Genomic DNA, 27,708 nt, shown 5'->3' with positions numbered 1-27,708 from the left:
CTGCCCCTCTGTACACATGATGATGCTGTTTGGTGCATTAGGCAGAACTGGGCCCAGATAATGGGGTTCTAAGCAGATGGCCTCATTCCAACCACGGCCCCTTTGCAAGCCCTGGGGAGTTGGCCAGGCCCGGTGACCCACAGAAGAGGTGCTGCTGTGCCCTCGTGTCTAAGCAGCCGGCTTAGCCAAGTCTTCTGGGCTTCCTGCAGCTCAGAAACCCGTTTGCTTTTACCCTTCAAGGTGAACCAGAGGTGGAGCATCTCGCTCTGCAGGGCAGAGCCCACGGCAGGGGGCTGTCAGAAGCCGCAGCTGGTAGCCCAGCCCCATCCCCTCTTTCCCGCTCCCCTCCCACATCCCATACCTCACTGGCACCTCCTGCACCTTCCCTCTCCACCAACAGGAAGTGACACTGGACAGATCTCAGAAGTCCATATGTCCTGGACTGTCTCTCTAGGAATTTTATGGGCCTCTAGTTTGCTCTATGTGTCATATCCTTTCCACTCAAAACATTTTTTTTTAATTTTTATTTTTTATTTTTTTATTTTTTTTGTGGTACGCGAGCTTCTCACTGTTGTGGCCTCTCCCGTTGCGGAGCACAGGCTCCGGACGCTCAGGCTCAGCGGCCATGGCTCACGGGCCCAGCCGCTCTGCGGCATGTGGGATCCTCCCGGACCGGGGCATGAACCTGTGTCCCCTGCATTGGCAGGCAGGCTCTCAACCACTGCGCCACCAGGGAAGCCCTAAAACATTTTTTTTTAAATAGGAAAAAAGGAGACAGGAAAAAGAGAGTGAGTGTCCACCTTACCCCTTCATGATCTTGGGTAAATACTTTATTTAGGTCTGCAACGGCTTGTGGATTCAGTGGGTTACAGTCCATTACTCTCATTACTTATTTTGATAGTTAAATTATTCCCGGTGTGGCTGGTGGGAGCCCATTCAAGCTAGTTGCTGTGTCCTTTGGCCATGACCTGTCATTCTTTGAGCTTTCTAGCACTAGATGTTCTAGGGTCACCTTGTATTTTCCTGTTTCAACCCTGGAATCAGCCATTTCTCCAAGGAACATGGTTGGTTTTAGTGAAAATGGTGTTTAGAAGTCAAGACCTGAATACTGACTGTGCTCATTGCTACCAGGGCAAGGCCTCCCAGTCCCTTTCAGTGCACAGAGGGAGGGAATGTAGGTGTGTACACACACACACACGCAAACAACGTGACACACACACAATCATTTACATCTACATTTATTTATCATTTTTTAAAAACTGTGGTAAAATACACATAATGTAAAATTTGCCGTCTTAACCTTTTTATTTTTTTAAATTTATTTTTGGCTGCGTCGGGTCTTAGTTGTGGCACGCGGGATCTTTGTTGAGGCACGCGGGATCTTTCGTTGTGGTGCGGAGGCTTCTCGCTAGTCGTGGCGTGCGGGCTCCAGAGCACGTGGGCTCTGTTGTTTGCGGCATGCGGGCTCTCTAATTGAGGCGCACGGGCTCCGTAGTTGTGGCGCACGGGCTTAGTTGCCCCGCGGCATGTGGGATCTTAGTTCCCTGACCAGGGATCGAACCTGAGCCCCTTGCATTGTAAGGTGGATTCTTTACCACTGGACCACCAGGGAAGTCCCCCATCTCAACCATTTTTAAGTGTACAGTTTAGCGGCCTTAAGTACATTCACAGTGTTGTACAACCATCACCACCATCCATCCACATCTTGCAAAACTGAAACTCGACCTATTAAACACTCATCTCTGTAATGATTCATGTATCTCCCTGTATATCCTGCAAGCCACGAGTTCGCACTGATGTGTCCGCCTCCCGAGCAACACCCCCGGGCTCGTTCCGGCCTTCTCCCTAACACAGACTCGTCACTCTCTTCTCGAACAGCCATGCTTTCCTCTCACTGTTGGCCTCTGACCCCTCATTCCAGGCCACTCCTGGATGGACACCCTTCCCACCCTGCTCGGGCTCTGACTCCTTATGTCAGGTTCCCCCCTACGTGGGCACCCACTCTGGGTCACCGCAGCACCCCACCTCCTTCGACGGTGGACGCCCACCTTGCTCTGTCCCAACTACGTTTGAGGACTGAATTGTTTGAGGCAGGAAGAGAAAGGGGAAGAGGGATTTGAAGAGGAAGAGCTACTAGTCCCATGATTTAAAAACGAAACTACAGACTTTATTCAGGTCTCACCAGCGGTTCCACTTACGACCTTTTCCGATCCTAGCATCCAATCCCAGGTACCACGTTGCCCTGAGCTGTCCCGTCTTCTGAGTCGCCTCCAATTTATGATGGCTTCTGTCGATCCTCGTTTTTCTTTATCTTGACACTTCCAAAGAGTCCACTCAGACATTTTGTTTGTTTGTTTGTTTTTGTTTTTATTTTTGGCGTTACGCGGGCCTCTCACTGTTGTGGCCTCTCCCGCTGCGGAGCACAGGCTCCGGACGCGCAGGCTCAGTGGCCACGGCTCACGGGCCCAGCCGCTCCGCGGCACGTGGGATCTTCCCGGACCGGGGCACGAACCCGTGTCCCCTGCATCGGCAGGCGGATTCTCAACCGCTGCGCCACCAGGGAAGCCCCACTCAGACATTTTGTATAACGTTCCTCAATTTGGGCTCGTCAGATGTTTTCTCATGGTAAGACTGGGGATGTCGATTTTGGGAACAGATCCCGAAGAGATGAAGTGCCCTTATTATAGCTTATCAAGGGCTGTGTCCTATCACACGTGTTAGTTACATTTTCAAGATGGAGAAAACTGAGATTCCAAAGGTTCCACCTGCCTAAACTCACAGCCAGCGAATGGTGGAGAGAGGATTTGAAACTGCACCATTCTGAGCTTTGTGCCACTTGCCTTGTTTGGGAAGAAGAACTGGCCAGTGTGGGAGATGAAAAAGGTCCCTGGTATCGAAGTGAAGGGTGGGATGTGGGGAGGCTTTACATTCATATTAGTTCTGTCAGCCACGGTGATTCACCACCCATGGTCTCTTCCCCAGAGCCCTGTCCAGTCTTGTCTTAAATTCCCTGTGTCTGGTGCAAGAGGCAATGAGGGCTCCTCTTTAAATAGATCTGACAAGCCCATCTTTTGTCCATTAGATGAGATTGTCTGGTCTTTGTGCCTCTAGTGCCAGGATGAAAATAATCTGATAATTCAAAAAAGATGCATTTTCCATGAGTTATATAAGACTCCTATAACCAAACCAGCTAGCAGTTACAAGGCCATCTGTTTCCCCCACCCTCCTTCCCAGCCTTCAGAGTTTCTGCCTGCTCTTTGCACCTCTCCCAGGGGGGATACCTACAGAGGAGGCCATCCAAATGGAATTGGCTTATGGATGATGGTGACATTGGCTTTCCTTTGCCTGCTCTTGACCTCTTTGCCTATCAGTTATCAGCAAAATCGCTATCACTGCATCAGAAACTACAGAACATCCTAAGTTTCAGAGTAGAAGTTCTAAACGTGTCTTCCGGGCAGTGGTCAACCAGCATATGTGTTTTGTTTGGCCCTCACTTAATTAAAAACGTGTAAAATTAGTTCACAACATGAAAAAACTCAGGAGCTCATCATAAAAGTCTGGATTTTGGCTTCTCTTGAAAGACCAGATGAGGCAATAGATGGTCCACCTCCTCCCATGGCAGCAAGTGGCTGGAGCTGAGTCGTGGCTGCCTCGTTAGACATGGTGCATGTGCTGCTCCATTTCCCTCCAGTCCTCACACTCCCTACTACTCACCACCCTCAGCCTCAAATCACTTGTATTGTCTGCCTGGCTTCTTTTTTTTTTTAAATTGATTTTTATTGGAGTATAGTTGATTTACAGTGTTGTGTTAATTTCTGCTGTACAGCAAAGTGAATCAGTTATACATATACATATATGCACTTTTAATTTAGATTCTATTCCTATACAGGTCATTACAGAGTATTGAGTAGAGTTCCCTGTGCTATACAGTACGTTCTTATTAGTTATGTATTTTATATATAGTAATGGGTATATGTCAATGCCAATCTCCCAATTTATCCCCCCCACCACTTTTCCTCTCTGCAGCCATAACTTTGCCTTCTACGTCTGTGACTCTATCTCTGTTTTGTAAATAGGTTCATTTGTACCATTGTTTTAGATTCCACATATAAGTGATATCATAAGATACTTGTCTTTCTCTGTCTGAGTTCACTCAGTATAATGATGTCTTGGTCCATCCTGCCTGGCTTCTGAAGGCATTTTTGTCCACAACCCCTGTGTTAGATTCTTATAGTTTATTTATTCACTCAGCAAACACTCACTGAGCCCCTACTCAGGCCAAGTCCTGTGCTAGGCTCCTAGATCGTCAGCATACACACTAGTGATTCTAGAACCATATGGTAAGTCCCTGATAAATCCTGTTGATGAGAGCATTGAAGCAGGGGCTCCTAGCTCAGCCTGGAGGGGGTCAGGGGAGACATCCTGAAGGAGACACACACACCCTTAAAAAGCCAGTCACCATCTAAGTAAGGTTTATGGAGGAAAGCTGCTCCCTTTACTCTGAGACCCCTGACCCTGGGCTGAGCCATCTGCCTATCTGGACTCGTTGTGTAGTTTACTCTTCAGTGGCCTCAACTTTCTGCTAATTCTTACCACCTCTTCATAGAGTAGGATTTTCTGCATTTATCTCAAGACCCAGCTGCAGCTGTGAGGGGTTCAGAGCGTGTGAGAAGGACAAGTGTAGGATGCTCAGCTGTGGCTTGAGATGACATCAGGGCTGGAATGATCTACTGTGTGAGTGATGGAGGCTCCATTCTTTGCAGTTTATTTATGGATTAGGAGGTTACTTGAGGCAGGCAGGGGAAGGAGCAAAAGGCTTGGAGTCACACAGATTCGGTTTAAGTCCTGGTTTTGCCGCTTCCCTGCTGTGTGATTGTATGTGGGTACTTGCACTCTCTGAGCATGTTTCTTCCTCTTTAAAATGGGTCAGTAGGGTTCCCTGGTGGTGCAGTGGTTAAGAATCCGCCTGCCAGTGCAGGGGACACGGGTCCGAGCCCTGGTCCGGGAAGGTCCCACATACTGCAGAGCAACTAAGCCCGGGCACCACAACTACTGAGCCTGCGTGTCATAACTACTGAGGCCTGCATGCCTAGAGCCCATGCTCCGCAACAAGACACCACAATGAGAAGCCTGTGCACCATAATGAAGAGTAGCCCCCGCTCGCCGCAACTAGAGAAAGCCCGTGTGCAGCAAGGAAGACCCAACACAGCCAAAAATAAATAAATAAAATAAATTTTTTTTAAAAAGTTTAAAGAAAATAAAATGGGTCAGTAGTGTTTATTCACATGGTTACTTTCAATTTCATGTGTTATGTATGTAAAGTTGCAAGAGTAGTGCTGGGAACATGAACTCACTACAGACACTCAACATCATTAAAAAAAAAACAAAACCCATGCATTCTTTCTTTGGGGTGTGTGTAATTCTATGAAACTTTATGGGCTGATTTTCCTCCAAATAAGGGGGAATCCTCCTGCCTGATGTGCCTTGAGCCTGGGATGTCGATTTTTCCTGCCTTTAGACTCAAACTGAAACATCAGCTCTTTCTGGGTTTCAGGCCTTTGGTCTCAGACTGGAACCACACCATTGTCTCTCTTCCGTTTCCAGCTCGCCAACTGCGAAACTTGGAACTTGTCAGCCTCTGTGATCATGTGAGCCAATTCTTTATGATAAATCTCTCTCTCTCTCTCTCTCTCTCTCAAACTCTCTCCCTATTTGTTCTGTTTCTCTGAAGAACCCTGACTAATACAGGACTATTACAAACAAAGCTGCTATAAACATTGGTATACAGGAAAACACATGTTTCCATTTCTCTGGGATAAATTCCCAGGAGCACCACTGCTGCATCTTATGGTAAGTGTATATTTAACTTTATAAGAAACTGACACACTGTTTTCTAGAATGGCTGAATCATCTTTACATTCCCACTGTTTGTCATTTTTATTATTTTCCTATGCTAGTTAAATTCATTAACTTTGAAACGGGCTGACACTTTTCGAATTTAATGAAGTCTGGTCATGTAGGGAGTTTTGCCCACTTGTATTAGAAATCGCAGCTATCACATGCATCCTTGTTTTAACTTTCTATTTACCAGCCAAGCACAGAGGTCTGCAGGGTTAGAGATTTGAAATAACAAACCTGGCTGCCTCAGATTTTCTTGGCTGGCACCAGGTCTTGCCAGGCCTTTGAATCAGCTGGGTGCAGGAAAGGGTCACCAGGAAACTCAGGCTGCTGGACCCGACAGGAAGTGTGGGACGAAGCTTACTCTGGGTCTGGCTCGTGGTCAGCCTGGCTGGGGCCTGAGGCTCCCAGGCCGGCTCAGCGTACACTGTCAGGAAACAGCCTCCGGCTCTTTAAATCACCCCACCCCTGAAAAATAAATTCATAAACAAGAAAGCTCTGAGCTCCTTCCTTTGAGAAATAGCATCTTAGAGCCTGGAAGAAAATCCACTTGCAGAGCAATTATGACCATGTGCTTCTCAGGCTCCGCACACTCAAAGTCAGTGACTGTGGCTTTGGGGCTTCTCTTCCTGGAGAAGACGAGTCTGGGGTTGTCCGGATGCTTACTGCCATGACCTTCTCCTCCTACCCTTCCTGCATGTCTCCCCCCAGGTTCACTTGTCCAGAGTATTTTTTTTTAATTTAATTTTAATTTTTTTGGCCACGCCACGTAGCACACGGGATCCTAGTTCCCTGACCAGGGATCGAACCCATGCCCTTGCAGTGGAAGCATGGAGACCTAACCACTGGACTGTCAGGGAATTCCTGTCCAGAAGTATTAATCTCGCCTATGCTTATGATTACCTAAGACTATACTTTTTTTTTTGCTGCGTTGGGTCTTCGCTGCTGCGTGCAGGCTTTCTCTAGTTGCGGCGAGCAAGGACTACTCTTCATTGCGGTGGCTTCTCTTGTTGCGGAGCATGGGCTCTAGGCGCTTGGGCTTCAGTAGTTGCAGCATGCGGGCTCAGTAGTTGCAGTACGTGAGCTCAGTAGTTGTGGCACACAGGCTTAGTTGCTCCACGGCATGTGGGATCTTCCCAGACCAGGGATCAAACCCATGTCCCCTGCATTGGCAGGTGGATTCTTAACCCCAGGGAAGTCCCAACTATAATTTTAATATGTTGCATTTTGGTATTGATAAATAGATTCAATCAGACATCACAACTGTACGAACCTTTATAGTTGTATATTGTCTCGCTGGAGTCTTCCAATAACCCTATGGTCTAGGCAGGTGAGCTCTTAACTCCATTTTATTAGGAATTTCTCAGGACTAGGACTGAGATTCACAGCTATTAAGTCACTTTCCATAGGTCCCATGGTTGTTAGTGGTGGAGCTGAGCAGGAAGCCAGGGGACTGAGTGCTCGTTCAGAATCTTGCCCCTCAAACTAGCCTGGAGCTTTCTCGTATGGAAGCCAGGGGCCATATGTGGCCCTTGAGCGTTGAAATGTGGCTGGTTAGAACTGAGATGGATGGCAAGAGCAAAATACACATCGACTCTTGACTTAGTGTGAAAAAAGTAATGAATGTACTATATCTCCTTACTGATTTTTTACATTATTTAAAGCTGAGATGATATTTTGTATATGCTGGGTTAAACAAATATTTTGTAAAAATAAATCCTCCTCCCAGTTGGTTTTATTTTTTAATGTGACTACTAGCAATGTAAAATTACACACATCTCACATTGTATTTCTACTGGACAGTGCTGCTGTGGACCACATCGCAGGCGTTTTTTCTTAATAGAGGAGAGTTTTAGATGTATGATGTCATTGTCTTGTAAAAGCGTATTCATCCCAAGTGTCTGCTCTCTAGACAGCATTTATGCAGATTTCTCCCCACTGTCTTTAAATGTCACCCTTCTTTGATAAATGTGGGGAAAGGGGGTTTGTCTCCTAACTGTTCCTGAATGGTTCTTGTCTTTCTTTTTGCCCAGATTTTTAAAATTGCAGTAGAATATGCGTAACATAAAATTGACCATCTTAACCATTTTAAAGTGTGCAATTCACTGGCTTTAAGTGTGTTCACAGCATTGTACAACCATCACCACTACCCATTTCCAGAACTTTTTTATCTTCCCAAGGAAGATAAAAGATACCTATTAAACAGAACTCCCCATTCCCTGCCCCCAGCCCCTATTAATCTCTGTTATATTTTCTGTCTCTATGAATTTGCCTATTCTTAGTACCTCATATAAGTGGAATCATATTTGTCTTTTTGTATCTGGCTTATTTCACTTAGCATAATGCTCTCTAGTTTCATCCATGTTGCAGCATGTATCAGAACTTCATTTCTTTTTAAGGCTGTATTATTCTATTGCATATATACACCACATTTTGTTATCCATTCATCTGCTGATAAACATTTGGGTTGTTTCTACTTTTGGACTATTGTGAATAATGCTGCTGTGATCATTAACCTACAAGTATCTGAGTCCCTGCTTTCAGTTCTCTGGGGTATATACCTAGCAACGGAATTGCTAGATCATACGGTAATTCTGTGCTTAACTGTTTGTTTGTTTGTTTGTTTGTTTTTTTTGGCCACGCGGCATGTGTGGTCTTAGTTCCCTGACTAGGGATCGAACCTGTGCCCCATGCACTGGAAGCAAAGAGTCTTGACCACTGGACCACCTGGGGAAGTCCCTATGCTTAACATTTTGCAGAACCACCATACTGTTTTCCACAGTGGCTGCATCATTTAATATCCCCACCAGCAATGCACGAAGGTTCCAGATGAGAGGTTACCTTTTAAAACATCGGTATTCTAACATCCAAATTAATGCATACCCATTATAACAAATCCAAACTATATCAAAAAATAGAAAGTTAGGGCTTCCCTGGTGGCGCAGTGGTTGAGAATCCGCCTGCCGATGCAGGGGACACGGGTTCGTGCCCCGGTCTGGGAAGATCCCACATGCTGCGGAGCGGCTGGGCCCGTGAGCCATGGCCGCTGAGCCTGAGCGTCCGGAGCCTGTGCTCCACAACAGGAGAGGCCACAACAGTGAGGCCCACATACCACAAAAAAAAAAAAAAAAAAAAAAAAAAAAAGAAAGTTAAATGTGACTTGGAGGTTAACTGCACTGAGAGTTGGCTATATATCCATCTGACTTTTATCTCTGCTTGTACATGGAAAGCTATGTCTCTCTCTGCCTCCATTCCTGCCCCCTACACTCCATCCTCTGCCCAGAGTCACAGTGGGCCGGCCTCTTAATACAAAGCAGAACATATGGCTTCCCTGCCTGCAACCCTCCCTGGACCTCCCATGTCACCCTGTATTTATGCCAAGTCCGGATGGTGACATCTAGGCATGGGTGGCACCTAGCATCTTCCCCAGCTGCATCTTCTACCACCTCTCTCCCTTGTTCACTCCATTCCAGCCGTGCTAGCCTCCTTTCTGTGATTCAGACTCACCAAGCTTGCTTCCACCTCGGGACGTGTGTGCTTTTTGGTGTATGCAAAGTTTGTCATTGCTCTCCATGCCTCTCATCCAGATCTCGGCTCAGCGTCACCCTGTCAGAGAAGCCAACCATGAATGTCCTATCTGCTATCCAGATACTCGATCCCCTCAACCTGCTCTCGCTGACAGTATAGCATTTCTCACCACCTGCTTTATATGATCTACGTTCATTTTCAGTCTCCCTGACTGGCACGTAATCTCCGTTAGAGTCGGAGCATTTTCTCCTCTGTTCATCTCGTCTTCCCAGGGCCTAGAACGGTGCCTGGCAAGTAATAGGTGCTCCTTTGTTAGGTACATCTATTTGTTAGATGGATGGATAAGTGAATGAATACACACACGTATGAAATACGCATATTTTTATTTACAAATAGTTTAGATATTTGAAATGCAACTGTATTCAGATCTGCTCATGCAACGAGTGAAAGTGATTGTGCCTCGAGAGACCACCACCAATTACCACGATGTGACTAGAGTAGTCTCACATGTACATTCAAGGCAATGATGCGGTCTTAAATATGGGGCAACTTTTTAAGCCATCGCATGCACTCCAGAACGCATTTGTTTCCGGCAATCGGGTGTGTGTTTTGCTTGGCTATAGGATAAAGTGGCAAACACTCTTGATGCCACAGAGCAGCCTGTAACACTGGATTGCTGACACAGGGCTCCAGCTTCATTTCCTCACGGTCTCCCAGGGAGGACAGGCATCTGAGCAACCTCTAAGTCATATACCTGTATGCTGTCCTGAGCCTTCTCTGGGGGAGAAGTGCGGGAGGGAAAGAGCGGTTTACAAACTCCAACGTAGGATCTGCAATGCATTTTTTTAAATCGAAGTATAATTCATTTACCATAAAATTGACCCTTCTGAAGTGTATGATTCAGTACTTTTAGTCTATTCACAGAGTTATACAACCATCACCACTATCTAATTTCAGAACATTTCTTCACTCCCCAAAGAAACCCCGTACCTATTAGCAGTCACTCCCCATTTACCCCTCCTCCCCAGCTATAAGCAACCACTCATCTGCTTTCTGTGTCTCTGGATTTGCCTCTTCTGCACATTTCATACATATGGGATCATACAATATGTGGACTTTTATGTCTGGCTTCTTTCACTGAGCGTAATGCTTTCCAGGTCCATCCATGTTGTAGCGTGTATCGGTTCCTCATTTATTTATTTCTTTTTTGAGCTTTAACATTGAAAAAAATTTTCAACAGCTTTGTTGAGATATAAGTTCCTCATTTATTTTTATTGCCAAATAATATTCCTGTTGTATGGACATATATCACATTTTGTTTATCCATTCATCAGTCGATGGACATTTGGGTTATTTCCATTTTGGGGCTATTATGAATAATGCTGCTATGAACATCGTGTACAAGTTTTTATGCATACATATGTTTTCAGTTCTCCTGGGTATATAGCTAGAAGTGGAATTGCTGGGTTATAGGGCAACTCTACGTTTAATATTTTGAGGAACTGTCAAAGGTTTTCCATTCTCACTAATAATGTACGAGGGTTTCCAGTTTTTCCACATCCTCACCAACACTTCTTATTATCCATCTGTTTGACTCTAGCAATCTAGTGGGTGTGAAATGGTATATCATTGTGGCTTTTTTTGTTTTTTGCGGTACGCGGGCCTCTCACTGCTGTGGCCTCTCCCGTTGCGGAGCACAGGCTCCGGATGCGCAGGCTCAGCGGCCATGGCTCACGGGCCCAGCCGCTCCGCGGCATGTGGGGTCTTCCCGGACGGGGGCACGAACCCGCGTCCCCTGCATCGGCAGGCGGACCCTCAACCACTGCGCCACCAGGGAAGCCCTCATTGTGGTTTTGATTTGCATTTCCCTAATGACTATTGAAGTTGTGTGTATTTTTCATGTGCTTATTGGCCACTGGTATATCTTCTTTGGAGAAATGTCTACTCAGATCCTTCACCCACTTTCTAATTGGATTATTTGTCATTTTATTGTTGAGTTGTAAGAGTTCTTAGTATATTTTGCACACTAGGCCTTTATCAGATATATGATTTGCAAATATTTTCTCTCATTCTGTAGGTTGTCTTTTCACTTTCTTGATAGTGTCCTTTGAAGCGCAAAAGTTTGAAATTATAACGAAGTACAATTTATCTATTTTTAATTTTATTGCTGTGCTTTTGGTGTCATATCTCAAAAATCATTATCTAATCGAAAGTCACAAAGATTTATGTCTTTGTTTTCTCCTAAGAGTTTTACTGCCTTGACTCTTACGGTTAGGTCTTTGATCCATTTTGAGTTAAATTTTATATGTGGTGTGAGGTAGGGGGTCCAACTTCATTCTTTTGCATGTGGATATCCAGTTGTCCCAACACCATTTATAGAAAATATTAATCTTTCCCCACTGAATTGTGTGGGGACCCTTGTTGAAAGTCAATGGACCATAAATGTAAGGGTTTATTTCTGGACTCTCAATTCTGTTCCTTTGATCTATATGTCTATCTTTATGCCATTAGGGCACTGCCTTGATTACTGTAGATTTGTAGTAAGTTTTGGAATTGGGAGGTGTGAGTCCTCCAACTTTGTTCTTTTTTTTTGGAGGTTATTTTGGTTATTCTGTGTCCCTTCCATTTCTATATGAATCTTAGGGTCAGCTTGTCAATTTCTGCAAAAAAAGGCTCCATGTAAAAAAATTGTTAAACACTTTAAGCAAAAGTTCAGAGTTTAATATAGTATCCTCTGCACCTACTATCTATTTGAGTAACTTTTAACATTTTGCTATATTTGCTTCCAATTTTTTATTTTATTTTTAAGGAAATGACACATTACAGATAGAGTTTGATATCATTAGTCCTGAAGTGTAACTCTCACCAATCTTGTTTCTTTTCCTCCCTTTTCCAGAGGTAACTACTCTCCTGAATTTCTATGATGTCTTCATAATTCTACAACATATATAGCAACCACAAATAATATATAGAATTGTTGTTTGGGCTATTTATTAACTCTATTTAAATTACATCATGGATATATTTTACTTCAGCATGTTTCAATTTACTTATTTATTTATTTATATTTTGGCTGCATTGGGTCTTTGCTGCTGCGTGCGGGCTTTCTCTAGTTGTGACGAGCGGGGGCTACTCTTTGTTGCGGTGCACAGGCTTCTCATTGCAGTGGCTTCTCTTGTTGCGGAGCATGGGCTCTAGGCGTGTGGGCTTCAGTAGTTGTGGCATGTGGGCTCAGTAGTTTGGCTCACGGGCTCTAGAACGCAGGCTCAGTAGTTGTGAAGCACAGGCTTAGGTGTTCCACAGCATGTGGGATCTTCCTGGACCAGGGTTCAAACCTGTGTCCCCTGCATTGGCAGGAGGATTCCTAACCACTGCGCCACCAAGGAAGTCCCTATTTCAGCATGCTTTCAAATTTACGCTTCTGAAATTTATCCATGATGATATATGTAGCTCTAGTTTTTTTTAAGCTTCTGCATGGTATTTGTGCATGTACAATTCTACTGCAATTTACTTATCCAGTATTTTTTTTGATGGATAATTGAGTTGTTTGCAGTGTTTTTGCTATTACAGTTACAGTGGACATTCTTGTTTCTCCCTCTTTGGGTAAGTGAGTGAGAGTTTGCTTATGGTGTAAACCCAGAAGAAAATTGCTGGATTGAAGGATTTGTTCACCATTGATTTTCACCAGCTGTGGCCAACTTTTTATTCAAAGTGGTTGTACCAATTTACACTCTTGCCAGCAGTGCATGTGAGTTCCTATTTGTGCACATCTTTGCCAACGCTTGACATTGTCAGTCTTTTAAATTCTTGCTAATCTGAAGGATGTAAAGTGGTCTGTCAGTGTGATTTTAATTTCCATTTTCCTGTTAATGAGTTTAGGAACTCTTCCTTCACACTCTTGACCATTTCTGAGTTTCCTTTAAAATCCTTTGTCCATTTTTCCACTTGGGTTTTTTGTCATTTCCTTCTTGCTTTGATAGGAGTTCTTTATTTCTTCTGAAAATGAATCCTGAAGTCTGTGGCTTTATTTTCGCTGTGATTACGGTCTTTTATTTTCCTTTCTTTCTTATTTTCTTTCTTTTGGTACAGAAGTGTTTATTTTTCCCAATTTTATAGTTTATCTTGTTTGTGTCTTATTTAAGAAATCTTCTTCTACCCAATGCTATAAAGACTATTCTCTATATTTTTTTCTGAAAGTTTTAAAGTTTTGCTTCAGCATTTAGGTCTCCAATCTATCCAGAATTTATTTTTGTGTATTCTGTGAAGTAAGGATCTAACTATTTTCTCCCATTTGTATAACTAATTCTTCCAGTACCACCTTTAAATGATATAATCATCTTATTTTCACTGATTTGTAATGTCCCCTCTGCCATATATTCTTTTTATATGATATGGGTCAGTTTCTGGCCTCTCTATTACGTTCCATTGGTCTCTTTGTTTTTCCCTGCATGAATACCACTCTGTCTTTATTATACTATTATTACAGCATTTGGAAGGGCAAGTCTCACTACATTGTTCTTCAGCTATTTCTCAGCCTTTTAAAAATTTTTATCAATTCAATGAGAAAAAACTGTTTAGATTTTTACTGAAGTTCCATTATAGATTATAAAGTATATATTAATTTTGGGGGAAAATGACATCTTTACAATATTGAGCCATCTGTGAACAGGTTATATTTCTCTGTTTGTGGATATAGGTCTTATTCTTATGCCCTTCAATAATGGTAGGTGATTTCTCCATAGAGGTGTTGAACATATTTTGATAGATTTATTCTTAAGCATCCTAGAGCTTATGTTATTGTACAAGGGATTTTTTTTCTAATTGATTATTCCATTGTCTAAGAACGCTGTCAGGATTTTGTGTTCTGATATTATATCCAGACACCATTCTTAACTCTTTTAAGTCTAGTATTTTGTCCAAAGATTCTCTTGGAGTTTCCTATGTAGTTATTATATCTTCTGCAAATAAATGCTGTCTGTATCTTCCTTCTTAATTTTGATACCTCTTAATTTCTTTTTCTTATCTTTATTGCATTGCCTAGGCCTTCCAATACAATGTTAAAGAGAATAACTGACAATGGGCTTTCATTTTCTTTTTCTGGTCTCAGAGAGAAGGCTTTCTGCATTTTCATTATTTTTCCTAAACACATTGATAGAAAACTTCATCAGGTTAAGGAAGTTGGCAGCTAGTCTGGTTTCCTATGAGTTTATTATTATTTACAAATGTTGAAGGCTATTGAATGCTTTTTCTGCTTTTATTGAGATGATCATTTTCTTCCTTAATCTATTAATATAGTAGATTGCATTCATTTTCTTCATTATGAAATACATCAAACATAGAGAACTAGAGAACAAACGAGCGCACCAATCAGAGCTCCTGGCTGCAAGAATCAACTCTGGCTGATTTAGGCAGAAAAACAATTCTTGAGGAGGAGAATGGCCTCTCTCAGAATTTTAGGACCAGTCCTTTGAGTTCTAGATACATTGCTGACACCTCAAGCACTAAATGGTGGTGAATCCACCAGCAGGACTGCCACAGTTAAGCCAAGAACTCTATCCTGTGTCACTAGAGATGGAGTTACTCATGGCCCATGCAACTCTGGGCTGGATGTTTTTGAATGGCTGAGCCTAGGTCATATGCTTGTACCCTAGATACATGGGAAGAGGGTTCACATTCTGGGTGGCCAAAAAGAATGAGAAATGCCCACTATAATTATAAACACTCAACTTCTCACTAGCTAGCTTGTCATTAAGGGACACAGATTAGTGCAGTGGTTACGAGCATAGATTCTAGAACCAACTTGCATTAGGTCGGTAGCTGTGTGATCTTGAATAAGTTACTTCACTTTTCTGTACTTTAGTTTCCCATCTGTAAATTGTGGATAACAACAGTAGCTACTTCATGGGGTTCTAGGGAGGATTAAATGAATTGATGTATGTAAAGATCTTATTACCAATACTTGGCATACAAAATGCTATTTAAGCTATATAAGCTCTTATATTGGTGAGGATCCCACTTGAAATTAGAGGCAAGTTTAATAAAGGGATTATTTACATAGGTGTGTGTATCAATCAGGGTTCTCCAGAGAAACAGAACCAATAGGGTATATAGATGTAGATATAGATATAGATATAAAGAAAGGGATTTATTATGAGGGATTGGCTCATGCATTATGGAGACTGAGAATTTCCACAATCTGCCATCTGCAAGCTGGAAGCCCAGAAAAGCTAGTGGTATAAGTTCCAGTTGAGACCCCAAAGCCTGAGAACCAGGGGAGCCAATGGTGTAAGTCCCAATCCGAGTCCAAAGGCCTGAGAACCAGGAATGCCAATGTCTGAGGGTGGGAGAAGATGGATGTCCCAGCTCAACAGAGAGAGCAAGTTGGCCTTTCCTCTGCCTTTTTGTTCTATTCGGGCTTTCAATGGATTGGATGGTGGTCATCCACATCGGTAAAGACAACCTTCTTTACTCAGTTTACTGATTCAAACGCTAATCTCTTCCAGAAACACCCTCACAGGTGCACCCAGAAATAATGTTTTAGCAGCTGTCTGGGCATCCCTAAGTCCAGTCAAGTTGATGCATACAATTAACCATTACGGTGTGGAGCAGTTGTAGAGGTCGCCAGGATTAGGAACATTGGGCAGCCTTTACCACCTTTAGACCCGGAGGGGTAAGAAGAGGGGCAGTTACTGGGCTATAGATGTAGAGAAGGCTGTATGGATTGGGCCCCTTGACTGCTCATTTGGCAGGGCATTTGGTCAAGGGATGCAGCCAATCTACAGTGACCCTTCAGGGAGGGAGAAAAGGGAATGGGTCTTCTAAACCCACTCTCCTATCTCTTGTGAGCACTCCCGGTGGTCACACATGAGTGGTCACCAGAGGTGAGGGGCCCCATCATTGTAGTTCACACAGGGCATCCTTCTATGGCACAGAGCAGGGCACAGAGGAGGATGGAAAGTGAATCTGGAGGAGAGGGCAAACAGAAGATACCATCCCAGTCTGCAATTTTGCCTGTCAGCAGACACTCTTCCTTCATCCCTTAAGAAATGAGTGGCTTTGGTAAAGGGGGCCCATTGAGTCTCATTAATATTGTGTCATTGCATAGTGATGTCAATTTGGTCCTACTATACCACTCTCAGCTGAAACTTCAGCTTTTCTTCATATAAGCTAAAGGATAGAAAAAAGAGGTGACAGCCCCAGTCTCTGTAACAGGTCATGAGGCCCAAGTTGCTCCCAGAGCCACCAGCTTCTACCACTAACTCCATTGTCCCCTTACCTTCTACCAGCTCCATTGGACAGGGTCTTTGCTTGATGAGACCTTGGTGGTTTGGTCTTTATTGGGCACCACAGTTTTTCATTGATCAGTATCCCCAAGAAAGGAAGAACTAGGAGACACCTCAGTGAACCTCCTGGGTTCCAGACATGGTCCTTCTTTTCCTCCATTTTGCAGCAGAAATCAAATTTTCCCTTGAAACCAGAATCAATCACCCCAGCCAGTAGAGGGATCTCCTTCTCTGCCTGCTGGTTTAGTAGCATGAAGATCCCCAAATGGCCAGGGAGAAGTTTAAGCTTCAATTCCTTAGAACCATGAGTGTGGTGGAACAATTACCTAGTGGAAACAATCCCCACCTCAGGCACTAGAACCTTCAAACCCCCAAATCCAAGGCCAAAGGGAGGTAAAGCAAGACTTCTTCAAGTGCATTATTAGGTGTAAGAGTGAGAGTGGCCATTCCTGTGCGACTCCTGTTTCCTAGACCTATGCTTTCTAGTTTTGAAGAAGACAACTCCAAGTATTGGCAGCTTTTTAAAATATAAAGTCTCACCTAGTAGGCCAACACACCTACCCCACAGGGTGTCATCTCCTAGCTGATCCTGTAACTGAGGCTTCAGTAGTCCATTCTTCTCTTTTCCAAACCAGATGCTTCTGGGTGGTGGGACATGTGTTAAGACCAGTGAATTCTGTGGATGTGAGCCCACTGCTGTACTTCTTTTGCATTAAAAGTGTTTGGAGAGGACATCTTGTGGAGTATACAGTGATGGATAAGCTATTCTGTAAATCCACAGATTATGGTATTGGCAGAAGCACTGCAGGCAGGGAAGATCATCTGAACCTGGAATATACATCTGTTCCTGTGAGGATAAGACACAGCCCTGCCCATGATGGAAGGAGTCCACATGTTACAAGGTGGCTGGCTGGTCTCTCCACCCTGGGAAGGATGCCATATTGAGAGATTAGTGTTGACCTCTGTTTGCAGAAAGGGCCCTTAGCAGTAGCAGTAGTCCGATTAGCTTGGGTAAGGGGAAGTCTTTGTTGCTGAGTCCAGGCATAGATTCCATTCTGGCTGCCATGGCCACTTTGGCCGTGGGCATTGAGGAAGCACCGGGGTGAATGGAAAAAGAGCCCAAATGACATCCACAGGGTGAATCATCCTATCCACCTCATTTATGGGCATATATGTGGCTCTTATTAAGCATATATGTGGGGTGTAAATATTTTCACACCCTGGGCCCATTCCAAAGGGTCCTTCCACATAGGTCTCCCCCAGAAACTTAAAAAAAATTTTTTTCTTTTGATGTGGACAATTTTTTAAGTCTTTATTGAATTTGTTACAATATTTCTTCTGTTTTATGTTTTGGTTTTTTGGCCTCAAGCCATGTGGGATGTTATCTCCCCAACCCACGGCCCCTGTCGTGGAAGCACAGAGTCTTAACCACTGGACCACGGGGAAGTCCCTATTTTTAGTCTTTTAAGGAACCTCCATACTGTTTTCCATAGTGGCTGCACCAATTTACATTCCCACCAACAGTGTAGGAGGGTTCCCTTTTTTTAAAAAATATTTATTTATTTATTTGTCTGCATTGGGTCTTAGTTGCAGCACATGGGATCTTCACTGCGGCACGCAGACTTCTCTCTGGTTGTGGCACATGGGCTTAGTTGCACTGCGGCACTTGAGATCTTAGTTCCCCCACCAGGGATCAAACCCACATCCCCTGCATTGGAAAGCAGATTCTTAACCACTGGACCACCAGGGAAGTCCCTAGGAGGGCTCCCTTTCTCCACACCCTCTTCAGCATTTGTTATTTGTAGGCTTTTTTAATGATGGCTATTCTGACCGGTGGGAGGTGATATCTCATTGTGGTTTTGATTTGCATTTCTCTAATAATTAGTGATGTTGAGCATCTTTTCATGTGCTTATTGGCCATCTGTATGTCTTCTTTTTTTTTTTTTTTTTTTTTTGTGGTACGCGGGCCTCTCACTGTTGTGGCCTCTCCCGTTGCGGAGCACAGGCTCCGGATGCACAGGCAGGCGGACTCTCAACCACTGCGCCACCAGGTAAGCCCTGTATGTCTTATTTGGAGAGATGTCTATTTTGGTCTTCTGCCCATTTTTTTTGATTGGGTTGTTTGTTTTTTTTGTTTTGGGGTGTTTTTTTTTTGCTTTTTTTGTCTTTTAACTTTTTTCTTATTGAAGTAGAGTTGATTTACAATGCTGTGGCAATCTCTGCTGTACAGTAAAGTGACTCAGTTATACACATAGAGACATTCTTTCTTTTCCATTATGGTTTATCCCCGGAGATTGGATATAGTTCTCTTGTTCTGTTATTGAGTTGTATGAGCTGTTCGAATATTTTAGAAATTAAGCCCTGGTCAGTTGCATCGTTTGCAAATATTTTCTCCCGTTCTATAGGTTGCCTTTTCATTTTGTTTATGGTTTCCTTTGCTGTGCAAAAGTTTATACGTTTGATTAGGTCCAATTTGTTTATTTTTGCTTTTATTTCTATTGCCTTGGGAGACTAAGAAAAACATTGGTACGATTTACGCCAGAGAATGTTTTGCCTATGTTCTCTTCTAGGAGTTTTATGGTGTCATGTCTTATATTTGTCTTTAAGCCTTTTTTTTTTTTTTTTTGTGGTACGCGGGCCTCTCACTGTTGTGGCCTCTCCCGTTGCGGAGCACAGGCTCCAGATGCACAGGCTCAGCGACCATGGCTCACGGGCCCAGCCGTTCCGCGGCATGTGGGATCTTCCCGGACCGGGGCATGAACCCGTATCCCCTGCATTGGCAGGCGGACTCTCAACCACTGCGCCACCAGGGAAGCCCAATTTTCTATTCCCTAATGACTCCACTCGGCAAATATATTGTTTGGGATTTTTAATTCTCTATTTTTATTTTCTAGCCAACTAAAGGATCGTTTCCCCAGTTGCAATTAGTTTTGAGGGAAATGTCCTCGTACTGGTGATTCTTCTTTTTGTGAGAGTCAAGGGGGTTTGTCTTAATGTTCCTGTCCTTAATATCCATCCCCCACCACACAATACCAGGAGAATATTCTCCTATTCTTTTTTCTTTTTCTTAATGTTTTCCTGTTCTTTTCCAGATCTCTATGCCACCTAGTTATAGCCTTACAAGTCAATGGAGCCCAACATTTGCACATCATCATACACACAGAAAGTTGGACTTTTGCATGGTGTGCTGGGGTAATCCACCAGGCTGCCTGTGGCTGGAATTACCCACCATGCCGGACGCCCCTAATTGCCTGAAGGGCCAAGGGGACCACCCTCTCAGGCTCACCTCTACTCCACTTGCCCCTAGATGTGGTCTTTATGACCATGTTCTAGTCTGTAAAATGTGAGGGGAAAGAATGTGTTCAACTTCCACGCTGTGCCCTTAAAGGAAAGATGTGCCTTCCCCTTCCTTTCACCCCCTTCTTCTGGCTAGAGTGTGAATGTCATGGCTTGAGCCATCTTGAACCATGCTCTTGGGATGGAGGAGCAACAAGACAGAAAGAGGCTGGCCCCGACAGCTAAGGACTGCTAACAGGGAGAGAAACTTAAATTCTTCTTCTTTTTTTAATAGGTCTTTATTGGAGTATAATTGTTTCACAATACCGTGTAAGTTTCTGTTGCACAACAAAGCGGATCAGCCATATGCATACACGTGTCCCCATATCCCCTCCCTCTTGAGCCTCCCTCCCATCCTCCCTATCCCACCCCTCTATGTGGTCACAAAGCACCGAGCTGATCTCCCTGTGCTATGCAGCTGCTTCCCATTAGCCAACTATGTTACATCCGGTAGTGTATACATGTCGATGCTACTCTCACTTCGCCCAGCTTCCCCCTCCCATCCCATGTCATCAAGTCCATTCTCTATGCCTACCTCTTTATTCCTGCCCTGCAACTAGGTTCATCAGTACCACTTTTTTTTTTTTTTAGATTCCATGTATATGCATTAGCATATGGTATTTGTTTTTCTCTTTCTGACTTACTTTACTCTGTATGACAGACTCCGGGTCCATCCACCTCACTACAAATAACTCAATTTCGTTTCTTTTTATGGCTGAGTAATATTCCATTGTATATATGTGTCACATATTCTTTATCCATTCCTCTGTCGATGGACATTTGGGCTGGTTCCATGTCCTGGCTATTGTAAATAGTGCTGCAATGAACATTGTGGTGCTTGACTCTTTTTGAATTATGGTTTTCTCAGGGTATATGCCCAGTAGTGGGATTGCTGGGTCGTATGGTAGTTCTATTTTTAGTTTTTTAAGGAACCTCCATACTGTTTTCCATAGTGGTTGTATCAATTTACATTCCCACCAACAGTGTAGGAGGGTTCCCTTTTCACCACACCCTTTCCAGCATTTACTGTTTCTAGCTTTTTTGATAATGGCCATTCTGACCGGTGTGAGGTGATACCTCATTGTAGTTTTGATTTGCATTTCTCTAATAATTAGTGACGTTGAGTATCTTTTCATGTGCCTCTTGGCCATCCGTATGTCTTCCTTGGTGAAATGTCTATTTAGGTCTAACGCCCATTTTTTAACTGGACTGTTTGTTTTTTTTGATATTGAGCTCCATGAACTGTTTGTGTATTTCGGAGATTAATCCTTTGTCTGTTGTTTCATTTGCAAATATTTTCTCCCATTCTGAGGGTTGTCTTTTTGTCTTGTTTATGGTTTCCTTTGCTGTGCAAAAGCTTTTAAGTTTCATGAAGTCCCATTTGTTTATTTTTGTTTTTATTTCTGGTACTCTAGGAGGTGGGTCAAAAAAGATCTTGCTGTGGTTATGTCAAAGAGGGTTTTTCCTATGTTTTCCTCTAAAACTTTTATAGTGCCTGGTCTTACATTGAAGTCTTTAAGCCATTTGGAGTTTATTTTTGTGTATACTGTTAGGTAGTGAAACTTAGCTTCTTTAAACCACTGTGATTTTGATTCTCTGTCGCAGCAGCCAAATCCATTTCCTATCTAAAATACCATTCAGTATATATTGACTTAACCTTATGATTTTAAATTTTCTTTTACATGCTGATTATTTAAAAAATTATAAGCAACGAGAAGCAGCCACGGATCAAGCGTGGACCCAAAGCAGGCAGCCCTGAGGCAATTACTGATAAAGGGTAGAGCTGTATTAAAAGCCTGCACCCTGGAGTCAGACAGCCCTGGGTTCACATTCTGACTCAGCTAATACCTGCCTGTGGTCCTAGGGTAAAGAATTTAACTTCATGGCTCTCGTTTGTTGTTGTTGTTTTTCTTTTTTCTTTTCTTTTGGCTGTGCTGCATGGCTTGTGGGATCTCAGTTACCCTACAAGGGACTGAACCCAGGTCCTGGCAGTGAAAGTGCTGAGTCCTAAACAGTGGACAGCCAGGGAATTCCCTGGGTTTTCTTATGTGTAAGATACTGTGATAACTAAATCTTCTGGCAGCATTCAGTGGCCTAGACAAGGCTTTAGCCAGTGGGAGCTGCACGCCACTGCCCTCTCTCCCTAGGGCTTTGTCTCCCTCTCTGCCTCTCTTTTCCTCCCATCCTGTTCTTGCTCTCCTGTGCTTTCTTTACTTTCACTTTCTGGGGTGCTTCTGCCTTAAGCTGGACTCCTATGACCAGTTGGTGTGTTTTACCTTTAGATGCCTTCAGGAGGCCAGGAGGTCTTCCTGGCCAACCTGTTATTTATTCTCCCTTCTTCTGCAAAGATGCTGTTTCAGCTCACTAAGAGATTCTCTCTCTTTCTTTCTCTCTTCACGGGACCGGACTCTGGGCTGCAGAGAAATCCCCCTGGCGCCATCGTGACCAAGCCCGACTTTGTGACCCACCAGGCCATCCCGTTGGTACAAGCCATCCCCTTTCTCTTCCTTTACCTTCCCTCTTACCCCTGAGGAAGCCCAGGACAGGGCGCTGGTGCCCTGGGCCACCAAATCAGTGGTGAGGCACGGCTGTCAGTGGAGAGTGATGGGCCAGGACTGTCCCGGGCCTTTGATACATCAGATCTTGAAGGAAGGCCACCCACTCTTCTCCATGTTTCTCTGGGGGCTTGTTCCTGGGAGTTGCAGTACATGTCTGATACTTTCTTGGAGAATGTATGCAGAAAAAAAAAAAAAGAAGAAAAACAGAGAGGGAAGGAAACAGGAACCAAAATGTCACTTATCCCATGAGGGAGCTGAGACTCCGTTCTGAGTTCCTCTGTGGGCAGAGAGGAGCCCGCCTCCTGCGTTGGCCTCGTTTCTCAGGCATGGGTTCCACTCTGGCCCCGAAGGTCCCAGATCACCTCACCCCTCCCTGAGAGCTCGACTTCTTGTGCAGACACAGAAAGGTGACCAGTGTCTGGTGGCTTGATGGGACAGACTTGCAGGGACTTCCTGCCTGTTGATGCATGCCATTCCTGTGAGCTGGGCTGCGCCTCTGAAGACGAGAGGACCCTTTAGACTTCCTGAGTGTCTCAACACTTGGACTCTTGGGGTTTGTGGTCGGAGACACTGGCATGAACATTGTGTTCTATAATGCGTGCCTTCTGGGCCCAGTAACGTTGACAAACAAAGCTTTGTGCAAACGGCCCCCCTAACCAAACTGACCCAGAGGGTCTGAATAGCCCTTGACCTTGCTGCCTTTAGTGGAGGATGACCGAATGGCTGGCTGGCTGGCTCTGGGAGGACAAGGGGAACTGCCTGGCTGAGTGGGAGGTGACAGCATGACCTTCTACTGAACCATTCCCTGACCTCCGCTCCAGCACCTTGGAGCTCCCTCCACAGTCACTAGAGATTTCTCGATATTGCTAAGGGCCACACGTATGTTACTGCATTCTAATCCTCTTCTCACTTTCAGATGAGGAAACAGAGGCTCAGTGAGATTAAGCCATTTCACGTGAGGCCAAATGGGAGAGTCTGGGGAGAGGTTGTGGCCGCTTACGGCCCCGCGAAGCCTCTGCTGAGTGGAAGGGGTCAGCGTCCTCAGCGGGTCCCCTTCCTGGTGGCTAGTTCTCCTCTGCCTCCCAAGCATCCATCCCCTGTCCTGGCGACTGTTTCCAGGGTGGACATGGGACCTGAGCAGGCCCAGTCGAATCTCAGAGAGCGTGCCTTTTAGAAACTTCCAACCTGACCTGGGTAGAACTGTGAAAAGGGGATCTCTAGCAACTTAGTCAAACTTGACCATGTCTCCCCTCATCCCCCATGATTCTGGGAATAGGGTGACTAACTCTCCTGGTTTTCCTGGGACTCTCCTGGTTTTAAAACTCAAAGTCCCATGTCCCGGGAAAAACCCTCATTCTTAGGCAAACTGGAAGCGTTGTTCACGCTACCGGAAAGATCGGCTGCCTAGACTTCCATCTCCAGCTTCTAGAAAGGACAAAGTGAGATGGGAGTACGGAGAGGGGAAATTACAGGAGAGGAGAACTCAAGACGGCCTAGAGGCGTCCCCACCTTTCTGCTGTCACACAGAAGAGGCGACTCAGAAAAAAGATGGACCAGTTTCTGCTAAATGTGACCAAGGGCTGGGGTGGTGAGCTCCTCCTGTGGGAACATTTAAAAGAGAATTTAGCAGAATGGATGCCTGCTTGGGGGCCCACCTGCAGGCCATTCCCAAGATGATTCCATGTCTTCCATCAAGAAAGATCCCTTTGTTTCTCAGTCTACAGGAAGCACATAGAAGAATGTAGATTTTTACATATTGACGTAAAAAGATGCTCATGACAAATTGCTTAAGCAAAAAAAGTAGGTTGCAGATGCTTTGCACCATATGAGCTCTTTTCTGTAAATAAATGTATTAGAAGAAGGCTGCCAGGATGAGACCTCCTGTTACCTTTAACGTCTTATCAAAGACAAGCTTAAAGATGCTTGTTTTCAGAGAGAAAGAAAAAAAATATACCTCAGCCTTTATTATAATAATCATAATGTTCATAATAACATTCCAGGCTTTGAGCTGCTCACTGCATTTCACCATAAACACAAGGCCCAGAGCTTGTCTGGAGATTGCTGTGGTCACGCCAATTGTTGAGAGAGTTTTCTTGCTTTTTCTGTTCTTCTGGGAACTTGAATTAATGCATCTGCCCATTTCTATGCCGAGCACTGTATCTGTGGTTCTTTTTTTTTTTTTTTTTAAATTTATTTATTATTTATTTATTTATATTTGGCTGTGTTGGGTCTTCGTTTCTGTGCGTGGGCTTTCTCTAGCATCGGCGAGGGGGGCCACTCTTCATCGCGGTGCGCGGGCCTCTCACTGTCGCGGCCTCTCTTGTTGCGGAGCACGGCCTCCAGGCGCGCAGTCTCAGTAGTTGTGGCTCACGGGCTTAGTTTCCCCGCGGCATGTGGGATCTTCCCAGACCAGGGCTCGAACCCGTGTCCCCTGCATTGGGAGGCAGATTCTCAACCACTGTGCCAGCAGGAAAGCCCTGTGGTTCTTTTCTTAAACAGCCAAGCTATTTTTCATCAAAAGTTTCCTGGTATGGGTTTTATGACATTAATGCCCTTTGGCCAAAATGCAGAGTCCAAATTTTTGAGCCCACCAGGGCAGAGCTGCTGTGGAGAGTCTGCAGGAACTGTTTTTCTCTCTTCCGGCAGCCAAATAAGACTTCAGGCCCCAGACTCCGTGGTCTTGAGGCTGGACCACCTCAGCAATGCTGGGAGATTCCTCTGCTGGAGCCCCTGAGCGTGGGCCCCGGGCTCATTCAGGCCAAGCTTGCTTCCTTGCCCACTCTGGGGAAAGGCACAGAAAGCAGGTTTCCTAGAGACCCCTGGGCAGTGGGCTTTTAGACTGTCTAACCTCTGACCTCAAATCAAGATCAGTAAAACGACCTGCTAGAAAGCTACTCCCTTTGACATTTCCTACAGAGCCGTAACACAGCCGCTCTGGATCCTCTCTCTGCCACTGAGTTATTCCTCCCCCAGATGGCAGACACGGCACCAAGACGTGCTGCCTTGCCAAGTGTTCACTTCCTCACTCATATCATCCCCAGGAAGACGCTGGCACAGAAGCAGGTTACTCTCACAGCCCACCCGAGCTGGCAGTGGGCTTGGAATCAGCTTTCTCTCCCCTTCAGCAATCAGTCACCCAAGCTGGGAACCCCAAAGAAGGAAACACCTGTTCGCCCTGTCTTAGGGATGGGCTCTATACAGTGAGTCACCACAAGACCATGGAGCAGAATTTACTCATCCCCAAGGAATGGACCCTTGGAAGGCTCCAGAATGACTAGCCTCAAGTGTTCTGTCTCAGGCACAGGGCATTTCCCCCCCGCAGCCATGTCTGCAGTCACTTCCTCTCTGGACACATCCTGTTTCTGAGAGCAGGCGACTTGCCAGGCAGATCGCAGCCTCTGTTGCTGGGAGCAGACGGGCGGAGACATCCTTCCTCTAATTTCTAGTACCTAATCCCATCTTCCTTCCCAGTCAGAGATATCGATCAGCATCTCCGCTTTTCCCAGGTCCCTGCATGCCAGGAAGGGAGTGTATATAGAAGGACAATGTTTCTATCGGCAACTCCAACTTACTGGAGATGCTGAGAAACCACCTCTGATTTGTCATCAGCTTCTCAGGCACAGGTAATCAAGAAAGGATCTGGGGCAAGGATCCTTTCCATCCATTCATTCACTCAGACAATAAATATTTATTTAGTACCTACTATGTGCCAAGCCTATTCTAGATGCTGGGCTACGGAGGTAAACAAAACATAAAAATCAGTGTCCTCATGGCAATTAGGTAAGATCCACTGGCAGGGACAGCTGATAAACAAGATAAAGCATATAAAAATTATGGCATGTAAGATAGTGATAAATGCTAAGTGGAGAAAACAAAGCTGGGAAAGCAAATATGAAAAGTTGAGCACAGAGAGAAGCATGAAATGTTCAACAAGGTGGCTGGAGAAGTCTTTGTTGGAAGAGGAAGTTTTGAGTAAAGACTGGAAGGAGGCAATGGAGTGAACAGTGGGGGGCAAGAGTATTCTAGGCAGAGGCAGTAGCACGTGCAAAGGCCCTGAGGTGGAAGTGTGCCTGGGCTGTTTGGTGAACAGGGGAAAGGCCAGTGTGGCTACAATGGAGTGAGGAGGGGAAAGGCACAGGAGTCAAAGTCAGAGAGGTAAAGGGAGCCATACCATGCTGTAACCTGTGAGTAGTAGTGTGGACTTTGGTTGTCACTCTGTGATATGGGATGCCACAGGAGAATTTTAATAGAAGAGTGACACGGATCCAGGAGACCACTTAGATGGGCACTGCAGTAGTCTAGGGGAGAGAGAATGATGGTCTAGAGAGGTAGGGCAGGGGGTATGGTGACCAGTGGTCCCAGAATATTCTGAAGATAGAGCTCACAGGATCTGCTGATAGGATACGGGGTGTGAAAAAATACAAGGAGACAAAGATAACACCAATGTTTTTAGCCCAAGTAAATTGAAGAATGGAGCTGCTATTAATTAAGATGGGGACCCCTGTAGGAGGAGCTGGTCCAGGGCAGAATATCAAGAATTTGGTTTTGGCCATAGAAAGTTTGAGATGCCTATTAGACATCCACGTGGGGTTGTCGAGTAGGCTCTGCAGACATGGGTCTGTGGTTCAGAGCAGAGGTCCTGGCTAGAGATATAACTTTGGAGTTATGCTTTTAGTGCTGGCTCCAGCTAGCTTGGGTTTTATTTCATGTGCTGAACTTTTGAAAAATGTAATCTTTAAAGACTTCTAGTAAGTGATCCTTTAAAGATGTAGGTCAGATTATGCGATTTTTCTACTTTGAACCTTCAAATGATTTCTCTTTTCACTCAGATTAAAAAGCAAAATCTGAAGACAGATTGGTAGTGTCTACCAAAGAAAAACCCATGCCCCCAGATCCCATCCCTGATAGCTACTCAACTGAAATGCATACTTACGTGTTCCAAAAGACAGACACGAGAATGCTCATAGCAGTATTGTTCGAAATAGTCCTCAAATTGGAAACAATCCAAATGTTGATCAGTGGTAGGATAGAGAGAGAAATGGTAGTTTATTCACACAGTGCAATACCACACAGTAATGAAAAAAAAACAAACCATGACTATACAT

Source organism: Kogia breviceps, chromosome 19 (assembly GCF_026419965.1).
Source record: "Kogia breviceps isolate mKogBre1 chromosome 19, mKogBre1 haplotype 1, whole genome shotgun sequence".
Taxonomy (NCBI): Eukaryota; Metazoa; Chordata; class Mammalia; order Artiodactyla; family Physeteridae; genus Kogia; species Kogia breviceps.
The sequence above is the reverse complement of the archived record's forward strand: the minus strand, read 5'-3'. Positions refer to the sequence as shown.